General features: G+C 41.1%; 1 protein-coding gene across 1 annotated transcript in view; it reads right to left on the bottom strand.

Moving 5' to 3' along the window:
• SGCD (sarcoglycan, delta (35kDa dystrophin-associated glycoprotein)) overlaps positions 1–12,483 on the bottom strand; it is a 130,299-nt gene that overhangs the window by 34,707 nt on the left and 83,109 nt on the right. The gene's annotated exons all lie outside the window — the stretch shown is intronic.

Genomic DNA, 12,483 nt, shown 5'->3' with positions numbered 1-12,483 from the left:
ACAAAGTTCTTAAACCCTCTTTTCCTGATGCCTTTATTCCCAGATCCATGAAGGAGGCCCTTATGCATGGGGAACAGGCATGAGATTTCCAAATCCTGCTGTTTCTCTCATTTAGTATGAATTAGAAGTGAATGCTACCTGCCTTGACAAGGCTTCCTACCTTGGCAATATAATTTCTTACTATTCTGTTTTAAGAACACAAGATCTCCCAAAGGGCCACCTGTCCCTGTCACTGAGTAGGACATCAGCCACGAGGGGATGCTGAGGGACCAAAATTAAGACACTCCTCCCTTGACTCTGGCTGTCAGCAGCTGAGGGACTCCTTGAGCTGGCCGTGCCATCCAGCCACTGGAGAGACACTGATAACCTTTCCTCACCTCACCTAATTATCATTTTAAGTGTCCTCATTTCTGTAGCAGGGGGCTCACAGATTAATTAAATACTCTGGAGAAGTTCTTCCTTTGGTTTCAACCTGCTGCCTGAGGATTTCACTGGATGCTTGCTCTGCCTTAGACTGTGAAAAAGAGTAAATAACCATCCTCTTCTTTTCGTGCTACTGGAAATTTTATAGACCTCAAATGTACCCTCTCCCACCAGCCCTCCCTCTTCTATGCTGAAGAGTCTCAGTCTCTGCCTTCAGGATTGGCAGCTCCTGCAGTGCCTCCCGATGGAAACATTGCCTTGGACAAATTCAACTACACTGGACATTTGTATCAAAGTCTGGCTCTTGGCCACCATGGAAGTCCCTGGCCAGGCTGTGATAGCATCAGTGTTGGATGGCGTTGAAAGTGAAGGCATTGGGCTGGAGGAAGTGACCTCATTTAGTGGTTTTACTAAAGGCTTTGGCAAAAAAAGAAGGAGAAGTTTGAGGGAAATGTGCTGTTGACACTGAATTGGGCTATTCTGGCTCTGCAGATGAGAACTGGGATGTCATGGAGAAACAAATGTTTGACCTCAGGGAGTGGAATAAGAGAGAGGGTGAAATTTAAAAATATGAAGTCCAAGGTCATGTGCTTAGAAATTAGTAAAAATTTCTTCTCCATTGGGCTAGTTTTGGCTGGGGTAGAGTTAATTTTCTTTATAGTACCTAGTGTGGGGCTATGTTTTGGATTTGTGCTGGAGACAGCATTGATAATTCAAGAATGGTTTTGTTATTGCTGAGCAGGGCTTACACAGAGTCAAAGCCTTTTCTGCTCCTCACCCCACCCCACTAGTGAGGAGGCTGGGGGTGCACAAGAATTTGGGAGGGGACACAGCTGGGACAGCTGACCCCAACTGACCAAAGGGATATCCCATACCATATGACATCACGCTCAGCATATAAAGCTGGGGAAGAAGAAGGAAGGGGAAGGACATTCAGAGTGATGGCGTTTGTCTTCCAAAGTCACTGTTACGCATGATGGAGCCCTGCTTTCCTGGGGATGGCTGAACACCTGCCTGCCCATGGGAAGCAGGGAATGAATTCCTTGTTTTGCTTTGCTTGCAGGTGCAGCTTTTGCTTTACTTATTAAACTGTCTTTATCTCAACCCACGAGTTTTCTCACTTTTACCATTTCGATTCTCTCCCCCATCCCACCGGGCAGGAGTGAGCCAGTGGCTGTGTGGGGCTTAGTTGACTGCTGGGGTTAAACCACAACATCTATGTTGGAACATCCATGAATAAAGGCTGAGTGCTATTCATGATTCATGGCAGGAGATGGCCAAAAGGAAGGCAAACATGACATTAAACTGAAAGGCAAGAGGAAAGTCTAACAGGAATATGAAAAAAATCACATTATTTTAAGAATCATCAGAGAATCCTTGAACTATTATGTAGCCCCCAGCTTATCCCCAGTGAGGGAAGTGTACAGAGAGGAAATACTGTCACAACTGCAAGACCAGAATCTGGCTTTTTAGCTTAGCAACATGATGGATAAGGAAGGATACAAATGCTGTATATAAATACATTAGGAGGATAAGTAACATGAAGAAAGAAGAACTACTGGCTCTAGGTCAATGTTTTGAGGCCAATTTCATTAAGGAATGAAAGCAAGTGGCAATAAACTGATCCCAAATATATTTGGGAAGAAAAGTAAGTGTTTTTTAGCCAAAAGAGGAGCAAAGATGGGACAGACAATCTAACAGATTTGACAAATTCATGACTATCAGATATGACATCTCAAAACCAGGGGACAAGATCTGCAGGACCAGAAAGTGCCTTCTAGTCTTGCACTCCCCTAGTCTTATTTTCACTGTCTACCTGAGGAATGATGGGTTTTGACAAATGGTATTAATACACAGCTCCGACAGTTCAAGAATTAGCTGCTACAATCTCCCTTCTCAATCAAAACTACTACATCCCTCTTCTCCATTTACTAAATATAAAGTAAATGTAAATTAAATTTATTATTGTACAATACAGCTTCTGCTCCCTGAATTATCAGTTATTAAAACATTTGCTATATACCATGAAAAATGCATAATACAAAATTTCTATTTCATTGCAAAGTATTGAAAATATTGTTTTCATCTTACGAGACTCTCTGCTGCTGCTAAGGGTAACATCTGCAAACAGCCAAAGACAGTTAGGAGAAAACAATCATATAACTTGTATTTAAACATACTATACTGTACATCCCTAGGCAATAAATTATTCTTTCTCAGAGTATTATATCAGAACAACTTCTATTAAAAGCCATACCTACTGATTCCCTCTTCTGACACCGTGTAATTTACCACTGATAAATGTTCATAAACAGTTTGACTGAAAAATCCATAAAGCCATTTCAGCTTTATTTTAAGTTCCATTTAATGTCCCTCAAAAATGATTTCGTCAATGTGTTTCCATTAGCTGGTTCTCTGCCCAATAACTTAATTCCACACAATCAGTCAGGAACTTATAAAGCATATGACAGGATCTACCTAAAGTGTTTTGAATCACCATAAAGATTCACTCAAAGAGTAAAGCTTTTTTTTTTTCCCTTCTAGTGTGTAAGGCATGGGGGCACAAATGTCAAAGACCCTTATATGTGTTCAGTTCATGCAAGAACAAAAATCAGGAGTCCTATAGCAAGGGAACATTTACAGTTGAATTTCAGGGTTTAGGGATTATTTTTTTTTTTTACTTTCTCTCATTTGACATTCAGAAGAAAGACTGCAGGAGAACAAGTCTGTCAAATAAGAGCGTGCATTTTCTGTGGCACTAGTGGTTTCTTAGAAGCCTACTGCCACATCCAGGAGACAAGCCTGGTTGCGGTTTGGACCAGTGCAGGTGAGTTGCTGGAGCAACATCCAGCTTCTGGACCTTCTCCCACCTCCATCTTCCCATTCTGCACCCGCCATAGGAGCCTCCAGTGCCACTGGTCTCTTGCACCTTCTGAACAGCTCCAGCTCTTGCACAGGAAGACACCATCCTTTCTTGCTGCAAACCATGTGCCTGGCACAGCAATCTGCCCTGTCTCCAACACGGAAGCAACAAAAAGAACCAGTGGGCTGGGCTTTTGGCAATCATCTTGCTCTACAACATGAGTCCAAGACACAGCATAAAAGAAAGTGTTTTTTTAATCCCAGTTTCACATTGAAACAAAGTAGAAGCATCATGTTCTGTATGTGCATGCTGGTCTGCTAGTCTCCTGTTGAAGGGTGCCTTTTGAAGCATTAGCCCTCTTCGTCCAAATGTGGAGTTGGTCGATCAGTCTCATGAGCTTTGTGAGAAAAGACCAAGAGATTACTAACATCCCACCAAGGCAAAGGCTCTCGTGTAAGCTCAACACTGGCTGCATGCCGGCAAGTCCACAGGGGAGAGAGGAGTTACAAATGCCTCAAGAACGGAGCGTATCTCAGCTGGAACTTGCATCTACTTAACCAGCAACAACTCCAACCAGAGGAAAGTGGGCATCAATAGTTCAGCTTTCCAAACTGCTTCCTGCTCCCCTCGTGTGCTGCAAAAGTACCTGAGCTGCATGACACTGTCCTGGCACCTTCCCTGGTGCAAAGGCAAGGACCATCCTTGCTCCCTCTGGCCAGAACTGGGCTCCAGCCACCATGGCAAGACACTAATCACATACTGCTCCCTCCATACAAAACTTGCTCTACCCTTTTACCGCGATCAGCTGGAAGGGAGAGAAGAAGAGCTCAAATGAAATGCAATGAGAGGTATTTTTAGACTAATGATTGATGTTCCTGCTGTCAATGGTAGGTGGCAATCAGCTGAACAGCACTTGGGGGTGAATAGAACGTGAAGGAGAGAAATCAGGTTTCCGCTCAGGTGCAGATGCACCTGGTTAGCTATTCCCCACTTCCCTTTTTCTTTTCTTTCTAGACAACACATTTCTTTCTCACTCTGTCTGTTCTTTTAGTAATAATTCCAGACCCACAGTACACCTTCAGTGTTGTGTATCACTGCTTTATAATGAAATTGGGGTCTCAGAGCCCTGTGACAAACATGGTGATTAAGTTGGCTTAAGTGTGACTTCTCTTTAGTGTTCTGCCTTAACGTAGTATTGTGCAAATGATGGGAGAAGGAGAAGGATTTGCTATGATTTTTTTTCTAGCTAAAGTCAAGAGGCAATATGTAGCATGCTGGTGATCTCCATAAACTACCTCTATTCCCACTATTATTGATCAGGACACATTCAGCAATTTTTTCACGAAAACACCCGTTTGACGAGGTTCTCTCCTCTGTAGGTCTCATCAGGGTAATATGTGACACTCTCAGAAAGGTGCCTGTGCAAACAGATGTCCAGAAAGTAAATCCAATCCAATACAGCTAGAAATGATTTGTGCCTGCTTCTTTTAATTCCTAGCTTTAAAGGCCTTATTCATCCTTAATTTATGTTTTTAAATGGATGAACATAGTAATTGCTGTTGCTCCTCTTGAATCTCATCAAATCTGAAATCAATAAGAGCTCCATTTCAGGGCCCAACAATAACAGCCTGGCTAGGTTAAGCCAGTGCACTGAACAAAAGCTTCATTCATGTTTCTTTCTAGGATACTATAAAAATAGTTCATTGCAAAGGTCTGTCTGCCTGCCTGCCTTCGTTGTCAAAGTGTTGGGGAGTTATTCTCTTAAGGGCAATCTACGTCATGAAATCACATGCAGCATCAACAAAGGTGTTTATAATAAAACTGTAATATAATTTATCTAGAAACTTTTAGATGATGGTCTTGCCACTGTATGCAATGGGGAGTGAGTCAACCCTTAGGCACTGGTCTGTGGTTGAGTCAGGCCAGGCGGGAACTCCTTGTGACTCCAGCACCGCCAGCTCTGCTGGGTGGAGGAGAAGCAATTATCTGACCCACACTCCCAAGAAATAAATGGAGCCTGGTTTTAAGCTAGAAAACTTGCAAACAATAAGATGAGCTGCAAGCTCTAAGATGAACATGCGAGTCATTAGTGATGTGTCTGCAGACACACGTTGATCTTCAACAGTCTAGCTTCAGTGGTTGAATCTCTGAGAAATATAAAGGGAATAAGAGAAAAGAACAGAAGGGCTTGTGTCCAAACTGAGAATAGACATATGAAGAAAGGTTGCTACAACTTATGCTGACCTCTAGATATTTCCTTCCTGACTAGATTTGGGGGTTCTTCAACACTTTTACTGCAGCTCAACAATAGCAATGTCATCACTGAATTCCTTTGAAGCTTTTCTTGGCATTCTTGCGCAAAGTTGCAAAGAAACTCAAGAGAGCACCCGAACTAGGAATACACAGTGGAAATTTATCAAGGAGAATATTATGTGAGCTTCAAACAGATCAGGTTGTGAAGGATGGGGAAGACACTTAGGAAATAAAATATAAATCTGCCACACTTCTAAACTTGATTTCAGTGTTTGGTAAGTGTACAGTATGTTTCTTTCATAATCCTTGTGACATTTAATCAATATTAATTTGATGGTGGATGATTCTTCTTTTTCCTTAAACAGGATTAAGGTAACGCAGTCTGAACACACATTTCAGCCTGGACTCCAAGTCTATACACTTTACAGAAATGCTATCCTTTTTGCCTGGAATACACTTTGAAGTAAAAGCAAACACAACGAAAACTTCTCAGTATGTCTCCCTCCCAACACACATTGTTCTGTCCAACAAAAGACAAGTTTACAATCTGGGTGAGCGGACTTTGAAAAAGGAGGGCAATGTTAGCTGAATTTGCCATTAAACGGAATGGACAACAGTGTCTACACCTATTGCCCTCAAGGCAGCAAAGCAATTGGAAGTATTCATTCAAGAATTGTATGTTTGTTCAAGATCTGGTCATTTTAATTTCTTCCCTTACAGAAAAGGAGAAAAACTATTTGGAAGAAAGCATCCAAAAATCTCCTCCCAACCTCTGAGGAAAAAAACCCCACCCAATTCAACCAAATCAGTTTTTTTCTATATAGTTTTTTACTTCTTTATCACTGCTGATTACAGATTAAATCACTTTTTGACACCTGACTTTTACATTGATACAGTAATAGTACAAATCCTAATTGAGAGCAAAAAAGAATTTTCTTTTGGCTTTAATCACTGATATGAAACATAGTTTTTCCCCCCACTACTCCTTTATTTTCTAAACATAATTTTTTTCCATCATCACAGCTCTGCAATGAGTGCAAAGAAATTTGATGAAACTCCGCTGCCGTGACTGAATGCTACAGACAGCGAAGGCTGTTTCCAGTATTGCTAGTACCTGTGCTAAAACCTGGTATCTTCATTTGCCAGTGTATTTCCCTACTTTCCTCACTTTACTCTCTGTCTCTTTGCTGCAGGACCAGTGACTACACGACAGCTTGGCAATTGCTCCAGGACTGCATTAGTATCACTGCTTAATTACCTATAGGAAGTGCACAGTGAATACTTGTAGCTGCTACCTAAAGAAGTTCATACATCTTCAGCAAAAGGTCAAATGCCTGTCCAAGCCTTGTGAGCAGCATGGCTATGGCACGTGCTTTCTCTTGCCAAGAGCAGAGAAGGGAGCTCTGGAGCAACCGGTACCTCCAGGTGCCTTTGAAGCAGCCTGAGCAAGCAGGAGCTTATTTGCAACTGGATGAACTGGGGAAGGCCTCTGACCCCAGGCTGATGGTACAGCATTTGCTGCTAGAAACACAGCAAGGTACCCCAGCGAGGTACCCCAGCAAGGTACCACGGCTGCGCTTCAGCAGCACCGAGCCATCTTTGAGTTAGAGGCAACTGCCTTTCAGCTGCCTTTGTAAAGGAAAAGGATCACAGTAGGAAAATGTTTCAATTGGCTAAGAAATGAGCCTTGTAGCACCATTTCTCCTCTGAAAAAGCTACTTACAGACCTGTAGTAAGGACATATTTTTCAGGAAAACATACAAAATCCATGATACAAAGATTCAAGTTTGGCATTAATCCTCAGGTGTAAAGTTGCAGCAGACTCAATGGTGAGGCCAGAAAGCTGTTTCCTTTCTGGATCGGGTGTGATTTCAACATTTGGATACAAAAGTTGTTCCCTCTGCCACAAACAAATCAGTAAAATCCCATTTTGAAATCATAACGGCTCCTGAAAAGGGCAACCGTGCATGTCCTGACCCATAAATAATCACTTCTGAAGGACGCATGCAGCAAAAATGGGTTGTAATTCCTGAAATCTGTTAAATTTCTAGCTTACACCACCCTCTGAAATGATTGGTACCAGTCAAATAGCTTTGTGGATTATTTTAATGAAATATAACCAGTCTTGCACTCATTAAAGTTACTCTGTTTTAAACACTGCAGCAAGCATAATCTAGAAAGGACATGCCAAGAAGCTACTAAAATTGTAATATTGAGGAAATGGGAGCAGAGTCCTTTAACCAGGCTGGCATTGCAGCCACAGTTCTGCAAGGTTCCTCCCAGATCAAGCTAATATAAGGCTCCCTGAAAATGTTTGTAGATGTGAAGCTTTAGAGACAGCTGGGCCAGCTTACACAGACATCTCAGTTCACCACATCCATATTAAATCGTGTTCTCCTCTTGTCCAAAGTGAAGGACACTGCAAATGCTTTTTTAACCCTTCCATGGGTAATGAAACCCAGCACTTTGTATTCTGCAAATACAGAGCAGGTTACTCCTTCTGCCCTTAACAACGGAAAACCCCAACACAAACCCTCCCATTTAAAAGAGCTTTCTGCGAGAAAACCATGCAGTGATCTTATTGACTATAAGCTTGAGCTATGTTGCTTTTACTGTTCATGTTCCTCCACTAAAACTTCTCAAGCTCTTGATATACAGCTGATAAATAAAATGCTGGAAATGTGCCTTGGAATGAATTACTCCAAACTTATTAATAAATTTGCAATAACATTTCAACAGCTGAATCCTCTTTTCAGGTGCATTCCCAGGCACCTGGAGAGAAACTAGAACAAAAAATGCTTCCAAACTAACATTCCTGAAAGTCTAACCTGTGGTCAGCATTTGCATGCTCCACATGGTTCATCACCCAGGGGGAATATGCTAGAGTGAAAAAAACTGCAAGGTAGAAATAGAGCTGCTGGCTAATTATTTGAAGGGAGAGCATGCAAGGGGTTGGCGAGATCAAAGGTACGTGTTAGCCAGCCATGGTGCTGGGGAGCACTGGGGTGTGTGGCAGGTGGGTCACACAGCTCCTGCAGAGAAGCTCCTGCAGTCTTTATACTGGGAGATGAAAGGCCTCCTACCCTAAATACAACTATTTTAGTTAGGGTCTTGCCACAGGGAAAGGCTTTAGCCTTACCATAGCATAGGTTACGCTGTGGTAGTACAAATGTCTAAATGAGAGGCACATCTTCCAGGGACCCGGACTGGGAGCAATCCCTGTATTCTTCTATTACAGAAAAGGGACTTTGTAGTTTTATGACTAATCCTATTCTTATTGCAAAGCAAAATGCTAATCTTAAGAGTGGTTAAAAAGCGTGGTTGATCTGTAATGAGACAGCATCCAGTCCATGCAATCCTACCTCCCACACAAACCTTCCTCTGCCACTCGAAACCAAGGACTGCAAAAGCCTGTAAGCTGCAGGAATATGTCTTTTGCATTTTTATCTCAGCTCACGGTAATGCATGTGGATTCCCATCAATATTTAGTCTTAAAAAAATTGGTTAAATCCATCATAAATATTAGACACCAGAGTATACTGGCAAGTTTCCCTGAAAACAAACTTCAAAAAATAATCTCCAAAAAAGATGTCAAGGCCCTTGTGAGAATTGACACTGGCATGTCATCAGATGTTGTCTTATAAGGCTAAATTAAGCATCTGACCAGAGTTTAATTTCTGTAAAAACTCATGCTAATTTAAATTGCTTTAGATTTAATTAAAAATGCTTTTCTATAGAGATAATAATGTAACTCTGTTAATTAGAACCAAGTGGCATCTAGAGGGCATATTTAAAAACTAATCTGGAGAATAAATAGAGCTAATTAACAGTCAGAATAATGCTTTATGATTGTCTTTTGTTTATAAATGCTATAATGTTCAATATGCTATTAAATGAAATTGGTAATTAATATATATAAAAGTTATTTTTTAATGCTCTTTTAACTAAAGAGTATTTCTTGCGCATCATTTTTCAGATGGTCTGAACACGTTTCATTACTGGAGGGAAGGAGGAGGGGGGAAAGGGAACTGCTGTATGAAGTACCACATACACATTCAATTAGGACCAGCTCATTCATCTCCCATAATGCCGACCATATGTGTTTATGAGCCCACAGGGGCCTTCCAGCAAGGCATTAGCTTGTGTCCATGTGGTGTTTGCCAAAGTGCACTGCTGACAGTGGCAACGGCCAGCGCAGGGAAGGTTCGCACTCCACCTCACGCACAACCCCATGAGCAGCACCATGATGCCGTTCAGCCCGCAGAGAAGTAGAGAATTTGCCTTCAAAATCCAAGCCTTGCAAAACCAGAGTTGTGGTTCTGAGGAATGAGAACGGTTCCAAGGTCTGCTGTAGTATCTTTTAAAAGACCATGATGTGCTCAAATACTGTAGGAGCGAATCTTGTAAAAGAAAGGGGTGCTAACAGTGAGAACGTGCTGCCATCCGATCCCACCACTAGAGTGGAGGACAGAAACTGGGCAACAGCAAGCACTGGCAGATGAGCTTGGAAGAAAAAGGGCAGACTAGATTTGGCATAAGGTTCAGTTTCTACACGACTTTTTGCAAGCAAACATGAACTCCTTCTGAGTCATCTGGACCAATGCAGCTGCTAAGCTCCTGGTTGGCTTTGAGCAAAGCAGAGGGAACTTGTGCTTGTGTCTGGAAAAGGCTGTGTAGATGTTATCAGAGCTGATCATGGCCAAAGGGCTCAGAGAGCTGCCACTGTCCTCAAACAGAAGTTCCCGTTATCCTGCAATCTCTCCTATGACGACAGGTCTGACTGGATTCACTAAATCAAATAAAATCATTGAAGTACACTAAATTACATCATGCATAAAAAGCAGAGGGGACTAGCTCTGTCATTCTGTGTCCTTTAACGGTTATAAATCAGAAATAATTACCCAAAATACAATCAAAATAAAAAGCACTTTCATTTGGTAATCTGCACTACCCATGCTGTGCAATTTTTTGAAGCACCATCAAACACAGTACATGTCCTACTTGTATTTGGTTTTTATCCATAAATCTGTGTATTTCTCCCTTTTTTAATTCCTTGCTAATATTGAAAAATCCTTTAGCCACCCAGAGCAAGGTCCATTTCAAAAACGGAAAGCACTTATTTTCTCCTGACAAGGCTTCAGCATTACGTTATAGAACAAACTTTCAGAATCAACTTTGAAGAGCATACAAAGAAAAAAAGTAATTATCATTAACAAGATTAAAAGCTAGCCACAAGCCCAATAACTGCTGCTGTAACCTCTGTCGGATGACTTCATGCCAGATTGCAGACATACACTTCCTTCTATAACAAGTACATGTTCAGCAATAACAAGAACAAGTTGAGATTATTTACATAGTGTAGGTAGGTGTCAGCAGACACATATGAACAGCACCTGAGATCCCAAACACCAGAAAAATGATCAAAGGAATTTGTCTGTGTACTACAAGTTGGACTAGCCTCAAGTGCAGACAAAAACACTGGAAGAAATACGAACATATGGTATAACACTTCCCAGCATGGCAAACAGCCATGGCAAACACTTTTGGAGATAAAATTAGACTGGGGAAGCAAAGCTGGAGAAAAACAAAGCCAAGCCTGAACTCTGAAAGCATTTCAGCTCAAGGTCATTGGAATAATACTTGCCATGTAACATCACCAGTGGTATCATTCTACCTTTTCTTTTCTGATAGATCTGTATAAGTCAAATAAACCCTGAGAAACACTCAGTTGCAGATAAAAATAAAACTGCACTACAGTGGTTAGTGGTATTTTTGATGCTGTTCATTCTGAAGACTAAAACAAGGCAGAAACTCAAAGTAACTATAAAAAATAATTGCTGGTTTCTCCAAAGTAAATAAAAGCAATATTTTAGTAAGTATGTAATCTGAAAAGGAGTACTTGCAACTTGTAAGGAAAAGTTTCTGTATTTTCTTTTAAGAACCAATGATACAAATCTCTCTTATTTTAAGGTCCCCAAGAAAACACTTAAAACCTGTTGCTTCCTGACTTCATCCACCCTGCACAAAGACGGTACAATGAATTAGCTCTGAAGGGTGCAGTGTGAATGGAGATTTGTGGTAGAACATGGATTATGACAAATCTTCCCCAGCTCTGCAACACTGCAAGAATTTTGAATGGTCCTTTTCAAAGCTTTAAGTTAAAAAAGATTCCATTAATTTTGTGAAGTTCAACCTTTATCCTATAAAACTCACTTAACTTTGTACAGCTGGTGACTGAACTAGTCCAGCATGTAACAACAGCGACCTGCAAACAGCTACACGTGGCCTATCTACAAACAGGAACCCTCTAGAAGAGCATGACATCAGGTAACAAAAAATGTTCAGGGTTGGATACAAAGTCCCATTCATGATGGCTAGACTCCGAGGTGCTCATTTTAAGCTCCTTTAGATTATACATAATATACTAATAATACTCTATGTAATATGTAGAAAGGATAATAACTAATAATACTATGTATCATTCTAAGCTCCTTCTGTTGATCTCTGGTTTTACGAGCTTACTAGAGAAGGAACAATTTGGAGCGAATAGATGCATCCAAATCAAGCCATTAGAAAACAGGTATCAGTGTATCCACAGAGACCAGCAGCACTGTTATGTGACTAACTGCTAGCACTACTGAACTACCCAGTCTGGTCCTACATGAAAACATTCATGAGCAAATCTTAGACTAACCAAAGAGCACAGATTGAGCTGGAGAGCAAGAGAATTCAAGTTTCTAAGAGGTAATTCCATATAACTATCAAATACATTTTAAAATTTTACAATTACCATAACTGTTTCTTTAACAAAAAAAAAATTCCAAACGAAAAATAAACAACCCCCACTCCCCAAAGCCAAAGAGTATCCGCAGTTTTTATTAAGAACTACCGACGTACAGCCTAGCAGGCAGGACAGCTGGGGAGACAGATCCTACACAGGCCAA

This window comes from Cariama cristata, unplaced genomic scaffold (assembly GCF_000690535.1).
Source record: "Cariama cristata isolate BGI_N322 unplaced genomic scaffold, ASM69053v1 scaffold5896, whole genome shotgun sequence".
In the NCBI taxonomy this organism is placed as follows: domain Eukaryota; kingdom Metazoa; phylum Chordata; class Aves; order Cariamiformes; family Cariamidae; genus Cariama; species Cariama cristata.
This window is presented reverse-complemented; position numbering and strand designations above follow the sequence as displayed.